At 46.4% G+C, this 24,951-nt stretch overlaps 1 protein-coding gene across 4 annotated transcripts in view; it reads right to left on the bottom strand.

Moving 5' to 3' along the window:
* FRAS1 (Fraser extracellular matrix complex subunit 1) overlaps positions 1 to 24,951 on the bottom strand; it is a 355,216-nt gene that overhangs the window by 313,394 nt on the left and 16,871 nt on the right. The window lies entirely within an intron of this gene.

The following is a 24,951-nucleotide window of genomic DNA, read 5'->3' as shown; positions in this document are numbered from 1 at the left end:
TTGGCTTCATTAAAAAGGTAAAGGGACCCCTGACCATTAGGTCCAGTTGTGGCCGACTCTGGGGTTGCGGCGCTCATCTCGCTTTATTGGCCGAGGGATCCGGCGTACAGCTTCCGGGTTGTGTGGCCAGCATGACTAAGCCACTTCTGGCAAACCAGAGCAGCGCACGGAAACGCCATTTACCTTCCCGCCAGAGTGGTACCTATTTATCTACTTGCACTTTGATGTGCTTTCGAACTGCCAGGTTGGCAGGAGCAGGGACCGAGCAACGGGAGCTCACCCATCATGGGGATTTGAACCGCCGACCTTCTGATCGGCAAGACCTAGGCTCCGTGGTTTAACCCACAGTGCCATCCATGAGGCAGTATTTCAATATGAGTAGGAAAATGAGAGTACCCCCTAAACATTTTTTAAAAGAAAAAAGCACTTATTCTATGAATACACAGCATAGTAATAAAATAATCAAAATAAGAGTGCCTCCCACCTGTATTTAATAGGCCATAGATTATTTAACGGCTGACGGCCTGGGTAAGGAGGAATTTCACTTGGCACCTAAAGATATGTAATGAAGGTACCAGGCGAGCCTCTCTGGGAGAGCATTCCATGGACAGGGAGCCACCACAGAAAAGGCCTTTCCTCACGTTGTGAATTAGACAAATCCATGGAGGACGGGACAACCAAATGGCTCCTTGCCGCAATGGCTATGTGCTACTGATGGAAGTGGTGTGCCTCTGAGTAACAGTTGCTGTGAATCTCAAGCAGGGAAGGGTACTAATGTGCTTAGATTCAGCTTCTGGGCTTCCCGTTGGCATCAAATTTGGGGGGGGCAACAAATCTCAGACTTAACCCTGTGTGCTGTGTCAACAATTTCGTCTTCAGGCCGCCCTGAATCTCTTGCTCAGGAAAGGCTCTGCTCGGGGGCTTCATAGAGGAATCTGGATGGCCCCCTTTGGGGAAACGGATGCATCCTTGGTTTGATCCAGCAGGGCTCTTCTTTTCATCTTACCTGAAGGGCATTTGAAATCCTCCAACTGTGGAGGATTTTTTTTTAAATGAGATTCTCCGCCCCCCCTTTGCTGGTTTTGTTGCTGTCCTGCTGCTTAATTGATTGTTTGGGGTTTGACTTTTTTTAATTAGTCTGAATATTGTTAACCGTCTCCAAGTGCCTGTGGCCCACAAGGCAGGATGCAACGGCTTTAATTAATTAATAAGTAACACGTCGTTCCCTGCTGCAGATTAATGCATGACGGAGGTGGGGGGGGAAGAGAGAGAGAGAGAGAGAGAGAGAGAGAGAGAGAGAGAGAGAGAGAGAAAGAAAGAAAGAAAGAAAGAAAGAAAGAAAGAAAGAAAGAAAGAAAGAAAGAAGCCCCTAAAGTCCCATGTTAGCTGAGAATCATAGAATTGTAGAATCACAGAATTTTTGAGTTGGAAGGGACCCAAGGGTCATCTAGTCCCAACCCCCTGCAACGCAGGAATACAGTGGTACCTCGGGTTAAGAACTTAATTCGTTCTGGAGGTCTGTTCTTAACCTGAAACTGTTCTTAACCTGAAGCACCACTTTAGCTAATGGGACCTCCCACTGCTGCTGCGCCACCGGAGCACAATTTCTGTTCTCATCCTGAAGCAAAGTTCTTAACCTGAAGCACTATTTCTGGGTTAGCGGAGTGTGTAACCTGAAGCGTTTATAACCCAAGGTACCACTGTATGCCGCTGTCCCAAATGGGCCTTGGCATTATCAGCGCCATGCTCTAACCAACTGAAACAAGATGCTAGACAGGATAGGACCTCAGCATCTACGTGACATGAACTGAGCTAGCAAACAGCATTTTTGTACAGTGGTACCTCAGGTTACAGACACTTCAGGCTACAGACTCCGCTAACCCAGAATTAGTACCTCAGGTTAAGAACTTTGCTTCAGGATGAGAACAGAAATCGTGCGGCAGCAGCAGGAGGCCCCATCAGCTAAAGTGGTACCTCAGGTTAAGAACAGTTTCAGGTTAAGAACGGACCTCCAGAACGAATTAAGTTCTTAACCCGAGGTACCACTGTATCCTACATTCCATTTCCCCAAACTATCTTTGGGGAAGGAAATCATTCAAGAAGAAGAAGAAAAGAAAATGACTCGAAACATCCCTGCCATTAAAAAAAATAATATATCCTGACTTTCACAGTCTCCTACTTTAAAAAAATTAAATTAAATTAAATTACGCAGCTTTCTCTTTCCCCTTCCTATATATACAAACCGCCTGCGAAGTGTGATGGACCCCATGCACTAAACTCAAGCACTTGCAGCGGCTGAAATTCAATATTCCTCCTCCCACTCGGTATAATTTTAATTAGTTCACAGCACGACACGCTGCCTCCCTCCCTCCCGGGTCAACCACAGAGAAGCAAGCGACTTCTAAAAATTCCTAATCATCACCAGGCACACAAGTGGATTCCCACTTCAGTTTCTTTCCTTGGCTGGCTGCAATTAAGCGAGAGGCCAAAAATAAAAGATATCAGCCTGTAAAAACTTACTTTGGGCTGCTAGAGTTCAACAGGGCAGAAATACAAGCCAGATATGTCTTATGTCTGTCTTTCCCTTCCTTCCTTCCTTCCTTCCTTCCTTCCTCTCCCCAATTCAATTTCTGGTTTCCACACACTGTCTCTCTGCTTATTAGGACCACACGTATCTTTTAAAATATATATAGATATATATTTGCCGTTTCACATTTTTAAACAGGGCAATACTTACTTAGCCGTTGGTCCCCAAAAATGTGGAAAACCTTATAAAAGCAGCCTTGCAATGCCTTCTTTTATTTAAGCTTCACCACAGCATCCATTTATAATGCGAACTCCATAGTTCCATCGATCTTTTATAAAAGAATGTCATTTATTTTTAAAAGCATGTTTCGAAGCTATATGAATATCAAAAAACCAGAAAGCAGAAAAAAGGCTTGACAATACATGGGGAAACCTCAGAAACTGGGGTCTAGGGTAGCAGCTGCTAAGATTTCAATTGATCGGCAGAGATTGCCTGATAATTGCCCAGCATCTTGTTCACAGGAAAGATTGTGGAAAATATTGTGGAAAGAGCGAGAAAATGTTGCAGCAAGGAATGCTACTGTTCACGAGTTCCAGACACCCTATTCTATCCATTCCTGGTCCAATCTTCTTAACTTCCTGTAAACATCAGTCACTGTTCCACACCGTACCCCACACCACCCAGAGGGTAAAGATTTTCTTGTACTTTTCTTGTAAATATCAGTGTTTTTCCAAGCCATCTTGGTTGCATAAGCAAATGGCTATCTTGGCCTGAACGCCAGGGTAAAGGGCCTTCTCGGTAGTGACGCCTGCCCTGTGGAACACCCTCCCACCAGATGTCAAGGAAATAAACAACTTTCTGACTTTTAGAAGACACCTGAAGGCAGCCCTGTTTGTTAGGGAAGTTTTTTTAATGTTTGATGTTTTATTGTGTTTTTAATATTCTGTTGGGAGCCGCCCAGAGTGGCTGGGGAAAGCCAGCCAGGTGGGTGGGATATAAATATAATAATAATAATAATAATAATAATAATAGGAATGAGATGCATGTTGATTAATTCGTATAGGTAGCATGTATACGAATTAATCAACATGCCTATCATTCGCCTTTATTTCTGAGTTGTGCAGCAGAATTCATGCTACAACCGCCGGAAAGGTCCTTTTTGCACGGTGGTCTCCCCTTTGTGGCACACCTAAGTCACCAAAACGTTTGGGCACTGGGGCACAGACATGTGATATGGGAAGAACATGTAAAATGTTTTCTGAGCATGCACTGTGAATGCCTTCCCTTGCCACAAAGCCACATCTCACATTTCTGGCAATAAGGAGAATGTTGGGGATAACATAGAATCATATTATCATAAAATCACAGAGTTGGAAGGAACACCATGATTCATCTAGTCCAACCCCCTGCAATGCAGGAATCTCAACTAAAGCAGCCATGACAGATGGCCATCCTGTTATGTACTGAAGTTCTCACCCTGGGCCAGCAGGGGGGTACTGTAGATAGTTTTCACTCAGGTCCACATATGCAAATAAGGGATTGAAAGTGGCGTTCAGTGATTGGATAGTTACAGAAAATGGTTACTGTTGCGTTCTAGTGGAGCTCTATATAAGCAGGCTGGCTGAACCCTTCAGTTGAGTTCTGGCCTGTGAATAAACAAGAGCTGTTTGAAGAATCGCTGTGTCATCTGATACGTTCACCCACAACTTAATAGTGGAGAGGGCTGATCTGGAGAAGGAGGGCAAGAAACTTAACACATCCAATTGCTGCTTTAAAAACTCCAAGGAGGGAGAATCCACAACCTCTCAAGGAAGTCCGTTCCACTGTTGAATTACTATTACTATCAGAAAGCTCATCCTGATATTTAGTCAGAATCTCCTTTCCTGTAACTTGAATCCATTGGTTTGAGCCCTACCCTCTGAAGCAGGAGAAAGCACACTTGCTCCATCTTCCATGCTCCATCTTCCATCTTCCTTGAGATATTTGAAGATGGCTATCATATCTCCTCTCAGTCTCTTCTTTACCAGGAGAAACATGCCCAGCTTCTTCAACCACTCCTCATAAGGCTTGGTTTCCAGACCCTTGATCATCTTGATCACATTCTTTGGGTTCGGTCAGTCAACCATCTACAAATTTGCCTAGTCCATATTTTTCTAGCTTCTTCACAAGAATATCATAGGAGACATTGTCCAATGCCTTACTGAAATCAAGATACTCAACATGCACAGCATTCCCCTGATCCACCAAGCCTGTAACTCTATTTAAATAAATGAGATTCGTCTGGCCCTAGCCTGTGCCCAGACAAAACTGACAGAAACCTGTTGCCATTTGCACATTATTTCTCAAACTGTGGGCTGTGATCCACCAGCGGTCCTTGAGCCAATTCCAGATTCTCCACAGAACCACTATTACAGACCCAGTTTGGGGTGGACCTGGATTGTGGAATTTAAACAACAGCCCTGCTGTGTATGCCAAGGGTGATTGGGCCTGAGAGACACAGAGCGGAATCTTTTCCTTGCAAAAGTCAAATGCAAGAATGCTGGGGGAAACAACCAGACCAAAAACAAAAGTTCAAAGCTTTATTACCCAATCAGGTATTACACAGTTTAGGATTTTGTCTCCCTTGCGAAGAGAAGCCCTGGAAAAGGGGAACAGAGATCGGAGGAAAGGAATTGTCCCACTAACACACTAACTGTTTGCTTGATCCACTGGAAATAGAGAGGGAATAAAAAAAAAACTGTTACAAGAATAAGAAGAAGGGAGATCAAAAAGATCAGCAAAGAAACTAGCAGTTTAGAGGGGGTGAGGGATAAGGTACAAATTGAGTATGAAAGGAGAATGGGGACATGGCTGTGAGGGCTGTCAAAATGAGCTCCTGAACTTCAAAATTCACTCTTAGAATCCCAGGAGGGAGGGAGGCATTAGAAGAGAGAAAATATTACATTTCACACTCGTTGTTCTAAAATAGTGAAGCGTTGCTCTTTTATGGCATTCACTCTCTTGTCATATAAAACGGAATTATTATGCAGCTTTAAAACATGTGCCTTAATCCGCAAAGTGATTTGTTTCCGATTAAATAGACAAAATTATCCTTAAACCCTCTGGGAATTTTTCCCTTCGGTTTGCACTTTCCATCTCTTTTGCTTCGTGTCATCAAAACAGAGAAGATCCCTCCAGTTGTGGCAATTTATAATCTTTTCTTCTCCTCCTCCTCGACAGAAACGACACATTGTTCAAAAAATATTTTATCCTGGATCCCCTATTTCTTTAACATTTTTATGTAAACCAGCATATTACAGAACACAAAAATCCATGGGGAATGAAGAGCACGTGTTGTTGGCAAGCCCTTTAATGGTAGTAACTTCTTCATTGTGAACAATTCATGGAACAGTTTCATAGAACAGTTTTGCCCTGGTGAATACAGCTTTGAAAAGCCAAATAGGATGATATGACTGTCCTCCATCTCTAGGTTGGGATCCTAAGATTTGTGGTCTGCTCAATGTGAAATCAAGACATTTTCCGATGGCCCAGTTCCAACATTGCATTTCCAAAGTACCACCCCCGAGGAAAAGGATCCACAAAGTGGAATTAAGAAGGAAGAGGGCAAATATAGCTAGCTACCCACCATTTAGGGACGCGGGTGTCGCTGTGGGTTAAACCACAGAGCCTAGGACTTGCAGATCAGAAGGTCGACGGTTTGAATCCCCACGACGGGGTGAGCTCCCATTGCTTGGTCCCTGCTCCTGCCAACCTAGCAGTTTGAAAGCACGTCAAAGTGCAAGTACGGTAGATCAATAGGTACCGCTCTGGCGGGAAGGTAAACGGCGTTTCCGTGCGCTGCTCTGGTTCGCCAGAAGCGGCTTAGTCATGCTGGCCACATGACCCGGAAGCTGTACACCGGCTCCCTCGGCCAATAAAGCGAGATGAGCGCCGCAACCCCAGAGTTGGCCACGACTGGACCTAATGGTCAGGGGTCCCTTTACCTTTTTACCCACCATTTATTTCTCTGTTGGCTTGTTAACATGTTAACATTTGTTTCCCACCTTTCCACCCAATGGTGATTCAGACACCTCACCAAAATACAGCAAAACAGCACTAAACGGTTAAGAAACAAGGCAAGTAAATGCCTCAGGGGAAAAAGTAAAACAGAGATGGGAACCTGTGGCCCTCCAGATATTGCTGGATGCCCCAGTCAGTAATCACACAGTTCAAAGATGGGAGTTAACTCTTTATTAGCAAAAACACAACCTCCACAGACTTAGTTGAGTGCCTCTTCTGGTATGCCCTGCAGAGGACCTTAAGGTGCATTAATAACCATCGTTTAGAGGTCCCGCGCCCTAAGGAAGTCAGACTATCCTCCACCAGGACCAGGGCCTTTTCAGTGATGGCTCCGGCCTGGTGGAATGCTCTGTCCCATGAGATTAGGGCCCTGCAGGATTTAACCTCCTTTCGTCGGGCCGGTAAAACAGAGCTATTCCACCTGGCCTTTAATTTGAATTCAGCCTGATCTTTTATTTCCCTTCTCTTCCCTCCCCCTCCCCTTTTATGAAGATTGCCTGCTCTGGGATCCCACAGCTAATTCTCCCCTGGCCTCCTCGCTGGCCCAAATAGGACTAATTCAGCCAGCTAGCCCTGGTGACTATCTAATGTTTATGGAATGGATTTCCCCAAAATTGATTTTTTGAACTTTGAATTTTATTGTTATTCATGCTTTTATACTGTATTTTATGCTGCTTCTATGTTGTATTACAATTAAGTGTTTCAAATTTGTTGTTTTAGGCGACCTGAGCCTGGTTTTCTGAACTGGGAAGGGAGGGGTATAAATAAAAATTATTATTATTATTATTATTATTATTATTATTATTATTATTATTATGTGTAATGAGCAAAGCAGCTCGTTCCCTTTGGTCTTCCTCTGTGAAAATCAGTTGCCGAAAGTCCCCTCCTCTCCAGGGCTTCTTCCAAGCAGAGACTGTGCCTGAATGCAGCCTGCCACTGCTCTGCCCATTTCAGCCCTCTTCTGGTTCTGGGAAACAGAGGGGGAGGGGAGCTCATTGCAGCAGGAGAGGAGACACCTGTGCCTCTTCTCCACCCGGACTCATCTCTGTCTCTTGGCCCCCCTCCTCTCCTGCTGCGGCTTCTGCCTCTGATTCTGGACGGCTCTCTGCCACAGAATCTCCCTTCTCACCAAGCCCTGTTACCTCTTCAGCTTCCGACACCTCCTCTTCACGGTTTGCCCTCTCTTCTCCCTCTGACCACTCATCATTGTCCTACCACCACTCTCTGGGCTCTGAGAGTTGGGGTTTCCTTGGGGGTTCCCCAGCTGATTCCTCCTGCCATTCCTCTTCGTCCAACCACTCCATGACATTGGACTGCAACTGCTACCATCCCTGACCATCGGCCCTGCAGGGAGTTGGAGTCCAACAACATCTGGAGGTTCCCCATCCCTGCTTCAGGAAAATAAAAACATATGGACATAAGCAGAGCCTGCTGGATCAGCCCAGTGGTCCATCTGGTCTAGCATCCTGTTCTCACAGTGGCCAATCAGATGTCTGTGCAACACCCCAAGCAGGACTTGAATGCAACAGTGTGCTCCCCACTCATTGGTTCAACTAGTATGTAGAGCAGCCTTTCTCAACCTGTGGGTCCCTAGATGTTGTTGGACTACAACTCCCATCACCCTTAGCTAGCAAGGCCAGAGCTCAGGGATGATAGCAGTTGTGGTCCAACAACATCTGGGGACCCACAGGTTGAGAACCGCTGATATATTGGGTTATTGCCTCTGACAGTGGGGGCAGAACATCACCATCATGGCTAGTAGCTGCTGATAGCTTACTCCTCTATGAATTGGTCCAATCCTCTTTTACAGCCATTCCAAGCTGGAGGCCTAGTGATGTATGGAAGTGAGAGCTGGACCATAAAGAAGGCGATCAAGAATTGATGCTTTGGAATTCTGGTGCTGGAGGAGACTCAAGAGTGCAAGAAGACCAAACCTATCCATTCTGAAGGAAATCAGCCCTGAGTGCTCACTGGAAGGACAGATCCTGAAGCTGAGGCTCCAATACTTTGGCCACCTCATGAGAAGAGAAGACTCCCTAGAAAAGACCCTGATGTTGGGAAAGATGGAGGGCACAAGGAGAAGGGGATGACAGAGGACGAGATGGTTGGACAGTGTTCTCGAAGCTACCAGCATGAGTTTGACCAAACTGCGGGAGGCAGTGGAAGACAGGAGTGCCTGGCGTGCTCTGGTCCATGTGGTCATGAAGAGTTGGACATGACTAAACGACTAAACAAAAGTTCGAGGCCATCCAAGTGGGAGCAAATGGGAGCCATCCGTTTTAAGCAGTCCAACAGACAGATTTGGGCTTCGTCCGAAACTTGCAGACACACCCAAAAGTTCATTCATTCCCTTAACTTTCTCTTTCTCTCTCAGCCCCGGTGAGACTAATCCTGCTAACCTGCCAGAAAGGAGGAAGGAAGTGGCTCGCATTAGCAAGGACGCAGGCTGCCAGCTTTCTGCGAGGCAAACAAAGAGGTGGGAAATCCAAGCCCAGTTTTTAAGAGAAAAGCTGAAAAGGTCAAACGCCTTTGGAGGCCTCGCCTCGGAAGGAAAAAAGAGCCTGAACACAAGTTGACCCCCTGGTATTTAAATGAGGAGCTAACTAAGTCAGGTGAGACGCGGGGTGAGCTCAGCCGTAAACATTTGTGTCACAGTGTGCTCCTTGTGTCTAGTTACAAATTCAGAGATCGGGGGGGGGGGGGGACACTCGCAAAAGAAGAATATCCGTTCAAAAGCCCAGGTGCTGCTTCAGTGGGCGAGGAACAGAGACCAGCCATTAGATTGACCTACAAGGACCTCTGGTCTTGTTTTGTTTTTTTCCCTTGCCCACAATAACACTTTCAGCAGTGCAGCCAGGGTTTTCCTAGAGGCAGGGCTGTGCTTGAGCAGTCTCAAAGAATTCAGAAGTGTGTGCCAAGATAAGATGCATTCCGTAATCTGCATAAAACCATGCAAGAATCCGTGCCTTGGCTTATCTTGCTTCATCCCAGCAGTCATGCAGAAAGGCACAGTGCCTGAAGTCCTGGAAACCCTGCTCAACCATCTCATCCCTTCTGACATTTCACCAGCTGCCTCATAAGGACTTGAAGCTTTGAAATGAAAAGCAAGTTTCTCAGGGAGCCAAATCTCACCATCAGTCACGAACTCCACCCATTGCATAGGAACTATGAAATGCGCATAGATAGAGCATGCAGAATCCAAAGATGTCCCAGACCTCTTGACCAGTACATTGGACGCTCGGGTTGCAAACGTGATCCATGCAGGATGCACATTCGCAACCTGCAGCGTTTGCAACCCGCACCTGCGCACGCATGGGTTGCGATTCTGCGATTCTGCGCATGCGTGGCCGCCAAAACCCGGAAGTAACCCATTCCGGTATTTCCGGGTTTCAGCGATCCGCAATCCGATAAAACACAACCTGAAGCCGCTGTAACCCGAGGTATGTCTGTAGAGTGGTACCTCAGGTTACATACGCTTCAGGTTACGGACTCCACTAACCCAGAAATAGTGCTTCAGGTTAAGTACTTTGCTTCAGGATGAGAACAGAAATCGTGCTCCGGCGGCACAGCAGCAGCAGGAGGCCCCATTAGCTAAAGTGGTGCTTCAGGTTAAGAACAGTTTCAGGTTAAGTATGGACCTCCGGAACAAATTAAGTACTTAACCCGAGGTACCACTGTATACAGAAGTGGTTGCTTTACTTCAAAAGGGCATGAGCACAGTTGCACCCAGAAACACTTTGAAAAGAAGCAGCTCAACAAAGAATCCATGAAAGTGGCAAGAATTTCCCATCACCACATTAATTTCACAAAAGAGCAGGAGAGGTGGGTGGAAAATGGCAATGGAGGATACCTGTCAGATTGCATTCAAGCCTAGTGATGGGCTAGCATGGAAGAGTCTCCCACCTGGTGCAAGGTGGCAGCGTGACTGCTAAAGTGGGGAAAGAAAGACTTGCAAGCAGATCATTAACTGAAGTAGAGGGCGGATGCCCCAGTGATTATCAGAGCGCTTTAAACTGCATGTGTGAATTTAATAATCAACTGCGAGATTTCAAGGCACAGCAACTTTTTAAATGCCCGTTACACAGCTTCCCCAAAGAAGAAGACCCCCACCTATCTGACTGGTTGGCCTAAGCTACCCAGAGCAGCTTCCAACACATAAAAACACAATAAAACATCAAACATTCAAAACCTCCTGATACAGGGTTGCCTTCACATGTCTTCTAAAAGTTGTAGTCCTTTATCTCCTTGATATCTGATGGGAGGGCAATCCACAGGGTGGGTGCCACTACCGAGAAGGCCCTCTGCCTGGTTCACTTCTTGCAGTGAGGGAACCGCCAGAAGGCCCTCAGAGCTGGACCTCAGTGTCCGGGATGAATGATGGGGGTGGAGACACTCCTTCGGGTATACTGGACTGAGGCCATTTAGGGCTTTAAAGGTCAGCACCAACACCTTGAATTGTGCTGAGAAACATACTGGGAGCCATGTAGATCTTTCGGGACTGGTGTTCTATGGTCCCGGCGGCCGCTCCCAGTCACCAGTCTAGCTGCTGCATTCTGAATGCTCTCCTTCCAGAACGGGGGAAGCTGCAGGAGCTCAGAGCATTGGGTTCGTTGCCTTCCTTCAGACACCTTTCAGGCACGGCACAGCAGGGACTGCTGTCTAGCCATGAGCCAGGCTAACAAAAGACAGTCTTTCCGCCAAGCTGGAAAGCCTCGTGATCCTTTGCCGCTGCCGTGAAATGTGGCACCATTCACAAAAGGCTGGCAGCCTTTGCTGCTAGTGCCAGCCAAGCTTCTCCGGGCGAGATGCACCTCATTACCACAAAAGCAACAAGGGAGGCACTGGAAATCAGGAGCCATGATCACCGTGCAAATCAGACCTTGACACCTGGACAGCCTTTGCTCGGCTCCCAGACTGCGAGGCTGTAATAACAACAGATGGCAAGACGAGCAGCTAAAGGGCCGCGTCAGAAACAGCCGCTGAGCTAGGAGGCTTTGCAAGTTTTCATTCCATCGCAACTGCGGGCGAGCTTAAGTTCACAATTTGAGGCAGCCTGGGGTAGTGGTTAGAGAATTGGCTTACCCTCCTGGGAGACTCAGGTGCACATCTGCTCTCGACCACAAAGCTCATGGGGTGACTTTGGGCCAGTTGCTCTCCCGTCTCAGCCCTACCCTACCTCACAGGGTTGTTAAGAGGGGAAATGACTGCATGCTCTGCCTTGATGAGTTTGCAGGCAAGTGTCCCAGAAGTGATTTCGGCATCTGAGCTGAGTGAATCGATGGCTGGCATGCGTTGCTTGCTCCGTCTCATGGACGGCAGTCTTCTTAGATTCAATGGTTGTGATAGTTGAAGGAATGTTGAAATGAAAGGGGGGTTCCTTTTTTTTTTAAGCGGAGAAGAAACTGAGAATGTTCAGGGAGGCAGGAGAGGATATATTGTTTAATAATATCCTTTCCAACTTGTGTTAACAAGTTCTATGATTTAGCAGAGTAACATTCCCCTTTTTAAGTTTACACAGCGGTTAGGTTTGCCAGGCTTGCTTAAGGCTCTACAATAAGTTTCCTGGTAATTCCCCTTTATTCCCTCCTAAAAAGAATAGACACGACACTATCTTATATAAAAGGTATAAAATAGTTTACTCACACATTCTGTTCACAGATGGATCCCAGAAGGCAGACTTAAGTTACCAAATATATACACTTGGAATCTATCCCATAAGGAGATAGTTCTTTTGTCCTCTCTTGGCATCTCAGGCTAAGGAGATGTTGCTTCTTCAAGGAATGGAGTCAGAGAGAGAGATGGCTTGTTTGTGCTGTACTATTTTGTTACTTGCACAGGTAAGGCAACGCCCACCTCTGGTCACATGTAGAGGAAGTTTGTCCCAGGGCAGGAGGAAACAGGAAGTTTATCTACTGGCTTGACAAACATCCCTCTCTAGGAATGTTGTATTTGACTGCTGTGTTTCACATCCCACAGAAACGACCCCCAAAACTGCCATGCAATAAAATGAGGGTTCTTTAAAATAAAAATAAAAAGCCCCCCCCACACACACCTTTCTTCTGAGCCCTCATCAGAATTCTGTGCTTACTCCCTGGAAACCATTTCAAACCTGAAGCCAATATCCTTCCTTCTTTTTCATGGACACTGTGATTATTCTGTGCCACTGCGAACTTCAGCCTCTTGAACCATCCCATTCAACCGCCACATCCTCTGGTAATTAAGGTCATTCTCTCTCCCCCACCCCCAATCTGCTGGATCTGCAGGAAGAAATAATTATCCTGTCTGATCTTGTTTTCCTTCAAGCCCAGTTCTAGTTTCACCTGCTCGGCTTTTCCATCTCGATCAGGGAGTCAGCAAGGGGGAGTACGCAGAAAACAAGAAAAATCCAGAAAACCCACAGACCTCACAAAATTCAAGATCAGCAGCGCTTAGGTGTAGTTTGGGGGTGGGTGGGAAGATTTTGAGCACAGCAATCAAACTGGAAATGCTTAATGCTTTGATAAAGCATATTTTATTCCCAATGTTCATAGCTGTGTGTTTTTCCCCATCATCCTCACCATCAGTATCATTCAGAATTCTGTGCAACAACCAAAAAGCAGAAGTAATAATTATGTTAAAATGCACTAGCATATATTTGCTTATTCCCCATGGTTTATCTTGGACCAAAAGCTATGCAGAACCAGGACTCTCTACCATTGGCTACAGGAAGTCCTGTTTAGAGCCATATTTAAGGCCTAGAAACTTTGTGCGTCTGTGAAAACTGGGATTATCAGAATTAAAACCATGTCCTCAAATAATAATTTATTATTTATACCCCGCCCATCTGGCTGGGTTTCTCCAGCTACTCTGGGCGGCTTCCAACAGAATATTAAAGTACAATAACCTATTCAACATTAAAAGCTTCCCTAAACAGGGCTGCCTTCAGATGTCTTCTAAATGTAAGGTAGTTGTTTATTTCCTTGACAGCTGATGGGAGGGTGTTCCACAGGGCAGGTGCCGCTACCGAGAAGACCCTCTGCCTTGTTCCCTGTAACTTGGCTTCTCGCAGTGAGGGAACTGCCAGAAGACCCTCGGAGCTGGAACTCAGTGTCCGGGCTGAACAATGGGGGTGGAGACGCTCCTTCAGGTATACAGGACCGAGGCCGTTTAGGGCTTTAAAGGTCAGCACCAACACTTTGAATTGTGCTCAGAAACGTACTGGGAGCCAGTGTAGGTAATAACCAGGTAAGCCATAGAATCACATGAAAAAGAAGAAATCACCTCCATCGCTCTGTAGACACCTGCCTCTGATCCTGCTGTCCATTGGCATGTGGCCTCCAGGAGGTTCACTGTAAGGGAATGTGGCTCTTAGGCTGCCCAAGGTTTGGCCCACCTGCTAGGAGTAGCAGCCAGAGAGCCCTTCCTTCACCTATCTGAACCATAAAATCATCAACAGAGGACTTCTTCTGTGTCTCCCTTCAACCAGAAATTCGGAACGTGGCAACCAGGAAAGGGTCTTTGTCTCCCTCTCACTTGCAGAAGTTTCCAACTAGAGAGAATTGTAGAGTTGGACCCCTAGGGGTCATCTAGTCCAACCCCCTGCCATTCAAAAATCTCAGCTAAAGCATCCATGACAGATGCCCATCCAACCCCTTTTTAAAGGCCTCCAAGGAAGGAGAGTCCACAACTTCCCCCAAAGGAGTCGATTCCACTGTCAAACAGCTCTTACTGTCAGAAAGTTTAGTCGCAATCTCCATTCTTGTAACTTGAAGCCACAGGTTTGAGTCCTGCCCTCCAGAGCAAAAGAAAACAAGTGTGTTCCTTCTCCCCATTTTATCTGCAGGGCAACCCTGCATAGTAGGCTAGGTATGAGAATGATCAGGTTGTAGGATTGCGGTATCACAAAGTCCCGGCTGAGGACATCGGGACTGGGGGCAAGATGGCAGGGTGGGAGCAGGAACGAGAGTCCAGAATCCAGGGGTCAGAGGGTCAGGAAGCAGGGAGACATGAAGTCAAGGGTCCGAGGGTCAAGAAGCAAGGAGCTGAAGTCCGAACATCAGGAAGCAAGAAGCCAAACACACCAAGGCAGGAAACGTGTTGCTGTGGCAAAGAGCCGAAGGGAAATGCTGACCTTATATCCCTTCCCAGCTTTTGCCACCAGGTGCTGTGAGTTACCAATCGGCCTCACCTGTGAGGCCGCGCCTTGCCTCTCCAGAACAAACTTAGGAAGGCCCCAGTCCTGTGAAGCCCTACTGGTCCCAGGGCCTGGCTCCTGCACGCACACCTGGCATGCGGAAATTATAATGCAAGTTATGCATTCACAGAGGTGCCTTCTTTATGAGATCACACGCAGGTAACTCGCAACTTGCATGAATTTAACTTGGCAAAATAAAATAGAAATTGGAAAGGGGGGGGGGGACCTTTGGCAATCCTTCCCGACATTTCCACTGTAAATGATTTTGGCCCCTGAAACGCGAGCCCTGAGGACGTTGAGAGTCACCTGCACTCCAGGGATGAACTGGAGTCCAAGATTCTGGAGCTTAACCTCAGCAAAAATTAGGCCCTGAATTCTACCGTATCCTCACACAATGAGTCTCCCACCATCACTATTGCGACCAGGCATTTGACCTTCCCTGCCTTTTGTCTTCCTTCAACTATAAAGCGGTGAATCTTCGAGGGAAACGCAGGCCGCCTTCAGAAGTCTCAAGAAGGACCGTGCAGCTTTGAGAACGCGGCGAGGGACAAGTTTGATTAATCCATGCGACATGCGGCCATCCCTCTGCACAAACGCAGCCGTCGCCAGGCTTCAAAGCCTCCGGAGGGAGAGGTTTTTGCAGGCAGGAAGCCCCATGCGTGTCCGGTCGATGAATCGCCAGCAACATCTCCCTGGGCGCCATCGTTCAAAGAAGAGACGGAATCATTTGAAAATCAAACAGCGGTGGCTAAAAAGCTACAGAGCACTGGTACCCAAAGTGGGTGAGCTCCCTATGGGGCACTGAGAGGCCAGGGGGAGGGAGGCGTAAAAATGACCTATCCCGACTTTGAAAAGCTGGTATCGCTGGATTGTTTTGTTGAATCAATTAAACCAAGTCGTTTCAACTGGATTTTGAATAAATGCCCAATCAATCGAATTTTATTGTGTTGTTATCTTCCGTAGTGAGCAATGCAACCGGCTACTCTGAACGACACTTCCTTATAGGCAGTGTTAGAAACTCAGATATATAAGCTCCATCACCAAATGGAACCTTAAACCAGGGTTATGGTTGCCACCAATGAATATCTAGGTGTCTTTTTTTTTTTTTTTTTTTGCAGAAAAATGTATTACTATTATTATTATTTTTCATTCCATTTCTATACCGCTTTATATTTTAAAGGGGGGGGAATCTCAAGGCGGTTTAGAACACGTTATAACATCAAATTAAACAACCCAGAAAAGAACAAATGCAAGGTTCAAGAAAAATATTTCAGATCCTTCTCTAAGTGACATTTTGCTTTCCCCATATATATATATTTTAACCTACTTAATTTATAGAGTTGCCCCATAGCAGAAGGACGCTAGGAAGCCAGTGGGGTATAGTGGTGAGTGCGTCAAACTAGGACCTGGGAGATCAGAGTTCAAATCCCCACTCAGTCGTGACGCCTCTTTACCTACCACACAGGGTCGTCGTAAGGATTAACTGAAGAAGGGGTGAAACGTGTACTCCTTGGAGAATTAAATTAAATTAAATAAATAAGCTCTTCAAGCTTAAGAAAGAGTCAGCCAGGTGGAGATGCCAGTTGCCAACCTGGCATCCAGAGATGTCCACGTGGTCGCCATTTTCCCTATGCAAAACACACCTGGCGCCTGGCTAATTTCTATCACTCTCTATAGGGGGCATTGGGCAGGAGTTTGAACCAAGAATGTGGTGGCCCCAACAGCATCCAGCACATCCACAGGAGGCAGAGAAAGTCACTATCCTGGGTGGCTTTAAAAGAGGATCAGACAAATTTGTGAGGGACAAAGCTATCCATGGTTAGTAGCCATGATGGCTCTGCTCTGCTTTCACGGTCAGAAGCAGTAACGCTGCTGAACACCAGCCAAGGGAGCTAGTGAATTGGCTTTCTCCCTCGTGGCAATAGATAAGCAGAACAAAGGAAAATGAACCTTCTTACCAGTTAGAAACTTTAATAATCACAGCAAGAGAACAAATAATAATTAATAATAATAATATTATTTTTTACCCCATCCTTCCCAGTTCAGAAAACTGGGCTCAGGGGGGCTAACAACAAATTTAAAACACTTAATTGTAAAAGCAGCATAAAATACAGTATAAAAACATGAATAACAATAAAAATTCAAAGTTCAGAACTAAATTTAGGGGAAATCCATCTAATAAGCATTAGATAGTCCCCAGGGCTAGCTGGCTGAATTGGTCCTACTTGGGCCAGTGAGGAGACCAGGGGAGAATTAGCTGTGGGGTCTCAGAGTGGGTAATCTTCATAAAAGGGGAGAGGGAGGGAAGAGAAGGGAAATAAAAGATCAGGCTGAATTCAAATTAAAGGCCAGGCAGAATTGCTCTGTCTTACAGGCCCGATGGAAGGAGGTTAAATCCTGTAGGGCCCTAGTCTCATGGGACAGAGCATCTCCCAGAATGGCGGTGCTCCCAATTAAGGACTCCACCCACTTCCGTCCCTATTAATCTATGCCACTCCTGTGTCTTGTAATCTGAGTTTGTAGTCTCTGTGCTTTCTGTTCTGCCACTTTCTGAGCTCTTGTGACTTTGGAGACGGGGTGTGTGTATGTGAATGCTGTCCAGAGACTGTGAATCTGTTAACCCTCTCTCTTCTTGTGTTTCTTCTCCTAGCTGTTCCCCATCCAGCATTTCCCAGCTTCTGCCTTCTGAACTATGCCCCTCTGCAAACCGCTGTTCCAAATCTATACTGTCCTCCTGCTCCTGGGAAGATTCAGGATCCAGGGGAGGGGGAGGCTCCCACCATTCCTCCTCAGTGCAGCAGGGAGACTACAGGAGGGGAGAGCGCTCTTGTGCTTGGGTCCTGCAAAGGTGGTTTTAAGGTAGCATGACCGGCTTGGCCGTACTAGGTGCTGCACTGCAGGCGGCACTACAATAATGGAGTAGAATGGAGCGAGAGAGGTGGGGCAAGATTTTTAGCATCACACAGGACACCACTGAAATCTGAGAGCCCAAATCTGCCACTGGGTCCTGCTTGTAGGCTTCCCATAAGCATCTGTGAGTAACAGGATGCTGGACAAGATTGGCCGCTGGCCTGATCCTGCGGGTCTCTTCTTATGTAATGCAAAAACGGGGAAGTGCATCATCCCCTATGGGATTTTCAAGATTCAGAGTGCCTCTTTTTTTCTCTTTTCTTGCACAAAGCTTAGGAAGAGTTCCTTCTCCCCACCCACCCCCATTGAGTTCACTGGGGTGGGGGAAGGGAACGCTTTTGCATAAAATATTGTTTTTCAGCATTTACCATTGTACACAGCCGTTAAGTGCTTAGGAAGCAGGATACAATAGCACATAATCAATCCTTTCTGTAATGCGCTTCCTTCAAAGCCTGGTGAAGACAAAGAGGAATGTCGCTGACTGAAAAGGAAAGTAGCTGACTTAGACACCTATTTATCTATTTTATTTTTTTATTTTTTAAAAAAAATAAAATGAGCAGAACGCCTCGGAGGTGCAGGAGGGAAGAGACACTGAGGAGGAAGAAGACGAAGGGAAGCTCACGGACCCAAAAGGTAGAATTGCTTTGCTCAGGGAGCAATGATTAAGGTGAGCACTTCTGCATCACACAGAATCACAGAACTGTAGTCAGAAGGGACCTCTGAGGGTCATCTAGTCCAACCCCCTGCAATGCAGGAATCTCAACTAGATCATGTCAGGAGTTCAGCCTACACTTGAGTAGGACCCTGGCAGAGACACATGCCTGACTGACATGTTCTCTCCCTCCTAGTCTTTCGTTCGGGAGCTTCAAAGGCTTTCTTCGGCCCAAACATCACAGCAACCGATGCCAACCGACATCAGCACACTTAGGGAACTGCAGAGTTTGCGCATCATGCTCGTGACAGACCTCAGTGACTCGGCATTTTGGCTAATCTACTTTATTTACATATAAACACACACGGAGCACTGCAACATGGCTCCCTCTCTCTCTAGCATCAGGCAGCAAAGAGAAAAAGAACAAAGGACAATAGTCCCACGTCACAGAACACAGTAACACAAACATCCTGTCTCCGTCACTTCCCACTCTGTGGAGTCAAAACATATATACTGTCATGTGATAGACAACAATCCCATGACTGCAATCATGGAGCAGGAATTCTAACAACCCTCAGGGAAGTTTTTAATATGTAAGGCTGTACTGTTGATTGGGAGCCGCCCAGAGTGGCTGGGGAAGCTCAGCCAGATGGGCGGGGTATAAATAATAAATTATTATTATTATTATTATTATTATTATTATTATTATTATTCCAACTCTAGGATTCTATTTCCAGATTATGTTAGAGAGAAAAGGAGAGCCCTGGAGAGCATCATTTAGGGAAACGGCTTTAGCTCAGTGGTAGACCCCAGATTCAATCCTGGCATCTCCAGGAAAGGCAAGAGATGTTCTGTCACTTACCACTCTGTAGAGTCAAAACATACACCGTCATGTGATAGACAACAATCCTATGACTGCAGCCACGGAGCAGGAATTCTAACAGATCATACATGGCAGGTGGCCATCCAACCTCTGCGTAAAAACATCGAAGGAAGAACAGCCCACCACCTCTCATGGGAGTCTGTTCCACCCCAACAAAAAAGAAACTAGTAGGGTTGTCTGGAAAGGTTGCCAGCCTTTTAAATTTTAAAAATGTTCTGCTCCTGTGCTTTTTGCATGACACAGATGTCGCAAGTGAAGCTTTCCACACTTGTATCTATGCCAAGAATACCTTCCTGTGCTTAGTTTCATCCATGTCAGGCTCCTGTAAAGGGCGCAGCGGCAGAGCCTATTAAAAATATGGCAACTAAAAATATAGATGAATATGCCCTTTAGCATGCAGAAAAAGCAACCGACGAGATCCACTCCAGTGACCCAGTTACTGCCAACCTTACAATATCTGACAGCAGCCCATGCATTAGTGATCACTAATATTGCTTCCCTTCCACGGCTCGCCCCTTGCACCCACACCTTTCCGGCTGCTTTTATTGAATGAAAACACAGATTCAGCAAGGAATTCATTTCTATCGGTTACTTGCTGCTGGCAGCATGAAGAGTTGTCAAGATTCTGAAATCTTCAAGAGATCACTTACCGCATTTTTCACTCTATAGGATGCACCCAACCATAGGACGCACCTAGTTTTAGAGGGGAAGAACAAGGGGGGGATTCTCTCCCTCTCTGCGCAGCGCCTCTTCAGTGAAGCAGCAGGAGAAACGGAGCCCCTTCCATTTCTCCTCCCGCTTTGCTGAAGGGGCGCTGCACAGAGAGGAAAAGCTGTGCAGCGCCTCTCCAGCGAAGCAAAGCCAGGAGAGCAAGAGGGATCAGTGCGCACCGATCCCTCTTGCTCTCCGGGCTTCAGCGAAAGCAACGCAAAGCCTCCGGAGCATGGCGGGAGCGCTCCCACTGCGCTTCGAAGGCTTCGGGAGGCTATCCCTGAATCCTGGAGAGTGAGAGGGGTCAGTGCGCACCTACCCCTCTCGCTCTCCAGGCTTCAGCGAAAGCAATGCGAAGCCTCCGGAGCATGGCGGGGGCGCTCCCACTGTGCTTCGGAGGCTTCGTGCTGCTATCGCTGAAGCCATGGAGCCTGCATTCGCTCCATAAGATGCACACACATTGCCCCTTAATTTTTGGAGGGGAAAATTTCGTATTATAGAGCGAAAAATACGGTAGATGCTGCTTTTGACCTAAGGAACGCATTCACCCACAGATATCATGGATGCAGAGGAATGGTTGGACAACAATGAGCAGTGAGAGGGAGAAAACTGGGGGGAGGAAGTGTCAGAAGCTGAACATGTAACGAGACTTAGAGAGCGGGGAGAGTCTGTTGCAGAGAAGTCCATAATCAAAGGCAGAAGCAGAAGGCAGTGATGAGTCATGGATGCCTCCCGCTCCTGTTGCGATAAGCTCCCCTCCTGTCTCCCAGAACCAGAAGAGGCATGAAAAGGGCGGAGGAGCGATTTGCGATGCGCAGGCACAGTCTCCGATTGCTTGGGGAAAGCCCTGGAGAGGAGGGGGCTTAGTCATCTGTGAGGAAGCGGAGGTCTTCAACAACTACTTCATGGGGACAAGACCTACCAGAGATGAGTGCTGTGCTGATAGGCCAGACACTCTTGTGTCCATCATGTTTTCTGCTAATAAAGAGTTAACTCCAACTTGCATGGTGTGATTTACTGTTAGCTCACCGATGTCAAAGGACAAACCCTCTGGGGTGAAGGAATACTGGGTGCAGCCCTCACCTCCACTCTCATGGACCCTCTTGCACAAACGAAGACAGTTGCTTGATCTGGGGGGCAGGGATGTGAGAAGGCACCGATTTCTCTCTTGCCCCATATTCATCACATCACGCTGAACCGTTTCCATTCTGCTGCGGTTCAGCTTCCACCCAAAACTGTGTCATTCGTCTTCTTTCGCCGCTGTCCACTATGGCGACATTTTTCGCAACCCGTGTAATTGATGACGTCGTCCTTACATTATGCCACACCATTTATTTCAACGCGAGGGAAACCGTGCAAACCCGGGGAATCCCAAAATCAATTATGTGCCATTTGCGGCATGAAAACAACAACAACTGATAGCGTTCACAGTTGCTGGATTGGATTGGGACAAATCAGCAAACACCAGCCATTTCCACTGCTATGGGAATTGTACTGCTGTGGGTCCCAGGGGGTGGTGTGTACCTCCGTCAGGCACTGAGCTTCTCTCACTCCAGCACTGCATAGACTTCTTTTGCCACTGCCACCAAGACCTTTGTGAGTACCTGAGGGGCCAGATCACACTGGTCAACTGGGGTTAACAACCCCACATTGCCCACCTCCCTTTTTAGACTCAGCTGATTGTTTCCAAGCAAAACATTTCTTGTCAAACACAAACTCTGACCTGGTTACAGCCAGCGAGCAGCAACATGCAAGGAAATACCTATGCAAGAACAGCAGTGGTGAACTCTTTTTAATTTTGGTCTTGGCTGTGGATGTTCTTCCCTTCGTAAAGGGATTTTTTAATTATTTGGACTTGGAGAAGTGGTGCCGTTGCTAAACTAAAAGTATTGGACTAGGACAGAGGTCAGGAAACTTTTTCAGCAGGGGGCCGGTCCACTGTCCCTCAGACCTTGTGGGGGGCTGGACTATATTTTTTGGGGGGAAATGAACGAATTCCTATGCCCCACAAATAACCAAGAGATGCATTTTTAATAAAAGGGCACATTCTACTCATGTAAAAACACGCTGGTTCCTGAACTGTCCACGGGCCAGATTCAGAAGGCAACTGGGCTGGATCCAGCCCCCGGGCTTTAGTTTGCCTACCCATGGACTAGGATCTTGGAGACCAGGGTTCAAATCCCCACTCAGCCACGAAGCTCACTGGGTAACCTTGAGCCAGTCATTGCCTCTCAGCCTAACCTACCTCACAGGGTTGTTGTGAGAATTATTATTATTATTATTATTATTATTATTATTATTACACTTTTCCCCCAGAACCAGGACTCAAGGAGCTTCACAAAAAATAAAACACACAAGGGGGCAGCTGAACGAAATGTTTAATGGCAAGTGAAGTGACGACAACTAGAGACTAAGAAGAATTGATGCAGCGATGTGAACATATTACGCAACAGTGGAGGGAAACCTGATCTTTTAGAAATTGTAGTAAAATAAATTAATTTGGTTTGATTTGTAATAATTTGGAAGGGGGGGAAATTGGCGGAAGGAACAAAAATTCAAAACACAGATTAAGACGCAACTAGCCAAGCTACAGCTCTTCCTCCAATTATCTGGTTCAGCGTTAGGCAGATGTTCAGTCCCCTCACCCACAGCCATGAGAACTTTCCTTCCTCAGTACAACCCACGACATCTGCGGAGATACATGGAGAGGAACCAACAGTCTATCATAAGCGGAGGGCTAAGAATCAGTCACTGAGGCTGTGCCACATGATGAAAGGGAAGCTCTGTACGTGTCTGGCATCCTCACTGTCTTTGCTACCTACGAAAACCTACAAGCCTGGTGAAAAAAAGTCCTGCAAATATCAGCCGCACGTCAACAGGCAGGGGTGACATCCTGATGTCTCATTTCCGCGTGTTCTGAGCACCAGTATATTACAGTACTTATCGAGCCAAAATGTGGAGGGGAGAATTATCTGCCGCACAATTTATTAGAGTTGATGGAGTGTAGGCAGATTTCTCAATAGCCTTTAAAACATTGTGATGCTCCACAGTATATTTTTAATGGAAACAAATGCATGCAATCTGCTCGGGCTTTTCGCCGAGCCGTCCGCCAAAGACAACGGGCCGTAAATCAATTTCATCTCATCCCCACTCTCTCTCTTTGCAACAGGGCGGCTTTAAAGGGACAATGTCAAAGTTGGGAGGGAAGAGGAATTTTAACTCTAAGAGGGTTAGACACAGGGAGCAACTGGCGGGATACGGATGGAGGAAAGCAAATCATGTTTGCACCATGGCACTAAATTGAGAGCTAAATCTCAGTTAGCAAGGTCAGACCCAGACCAATGGGGGCCACTTCACACCTCACAAGGTAGGGGATAAAAGAAGGAATTGCATAGAAACCATCGAGTCCATGCATGCAGGAAATAATTGGAACTACATCTCCAGGAGGGCTGGGCAATATCTGGTTTTCAACTTCTTCATATAGTACCAGCTAAACATCGTGATGGGACACGGGTGACGCTGTGGGTTAAACCACAGAGCCTAGGACTTGCCAATCAGAAGGTCGGCGGTTCAAATCCTCGTGACGGGGTGAGCTCCTGTTGCTCTGCCCCAGCTCCTGCCAACCTAGCAGTTCAAAAGCACGTCAAAGTGCAAGTAGATAAATAGGCAGGAAGGTAAACGGCGTTTCCATGCGCTGCTCTGGTTCGCCAGAAGCGGCTTAGTCATGCTGGCCACATGACCCGGAAGCTGTACGCCGGCTCCCTTGGCCAATAAAGCGAGATGAGCGCCACAACCCCGGAGTCATCCATGACTGGACCTAATGGTCAGGGGTCCCTTTACCCCTGGCCTGGCTTCACAGTTTTTTCCCACATTGTGATTTTCGCATAGCACACAAACACATCATGATTCGCAATATACGCCAGGTCAAAAATTATGAAACCAATATCTTGATATGGGCTGGAAACCCGTTTCGGATGATATATCGCCCAGCCTTAACACCCACCATATATTGCCAGGTTAAAATCACATACTGGTGGAATTCATAATGCATCGTTAAAGTAGGTGCAGAGCTATTGTACAACAAAACTTCCTCCCAAACAGATCAGCGTTCTGCCAAAGATGTAAGCAACGGGGAAATACAATGCAAAGTTTGGGAAAACACTTGGGTTGATGCAACATTGTCTAACCTCTCCACAAACAAATCAGGATAAATAGTCCTCAAACAGATCAATTTGAAACAACCTTAGAATCTCACACCTCTTTCCTCCCACGGAAGACTGACGGGAGCATTTTTTGTTAAGCACACCATGCAATGAAAAAAGACCCACAGTTGAGCCAAAAATTGGTCCAGCAATATTAAGGGCAGTTCACCCTTCTAAGGCAGGGATTAAAAATCAGACCGTACCCATCTCTCAGACACTTGCTAATCCCACACGCCACACTCTACATAGGGGAAAAGTTTACATACACATTTCCTGACACAGCTAATACTTTCTCTTACAGCATGGCTAAGCCGACAAAGATCATTACTCTTGAAAAAAGCAAAACCACTCAGCAAAAATTTATATCATAAAACCAAGGCTTTAAAAGTATTATCTGAAAATCGTCTCCCGTACTCATTCCTTCAGCCATGGACAAAAACACAGCTGGCTAAAAAGGGGAAATTTAATAAAGGTTTGGAAATCTCAAACATGTTCTGTACCTCAGGGCTTACAAAACACACACCCCTATACACCGTGGAATCCTACGCATGATTCTGTGTCTACCCAAAATTAAGCCCCATTCAATTTAATGGGACTTACCCCCAGGTATGTGCATATAGAGTTGCAGGGTTTTATAAGTCACACACAAATGTATAGAATAGTTAAACACAGTTCTGTAACATTTTTAAAAAAGTTTACTTACAACCAAAGTATAAAAGGACCGTGTAACAAATAGAGAGTTACCTTTCAGATCAATAAACAGTGCAATTCTATGAATGTTTATCCATAAGTTTTCCTGGCCTCGAAGGAGTAAGTGTGTTGAGGGTTGCAGTC

The sequence above is a fragment of the Podarcis muralis genome, chromosome 9, assembly GCF_964188315.1.
Source record: "Podarcis muralis chromosome 9, rPodMur119.hap1.1, whole genome shotgun sequence".
NCBI classification, from domain to species: Eukaryota; Metazoa; Chordata; class Lepidosauria; order Squamata; family Lacertidae; genus Podarcis; species Podarcis muralis.
Note: the sequence above shows the minus strand (reverse complement) of the source record. Positions and strands in the feature narration are given on the sequence as shown.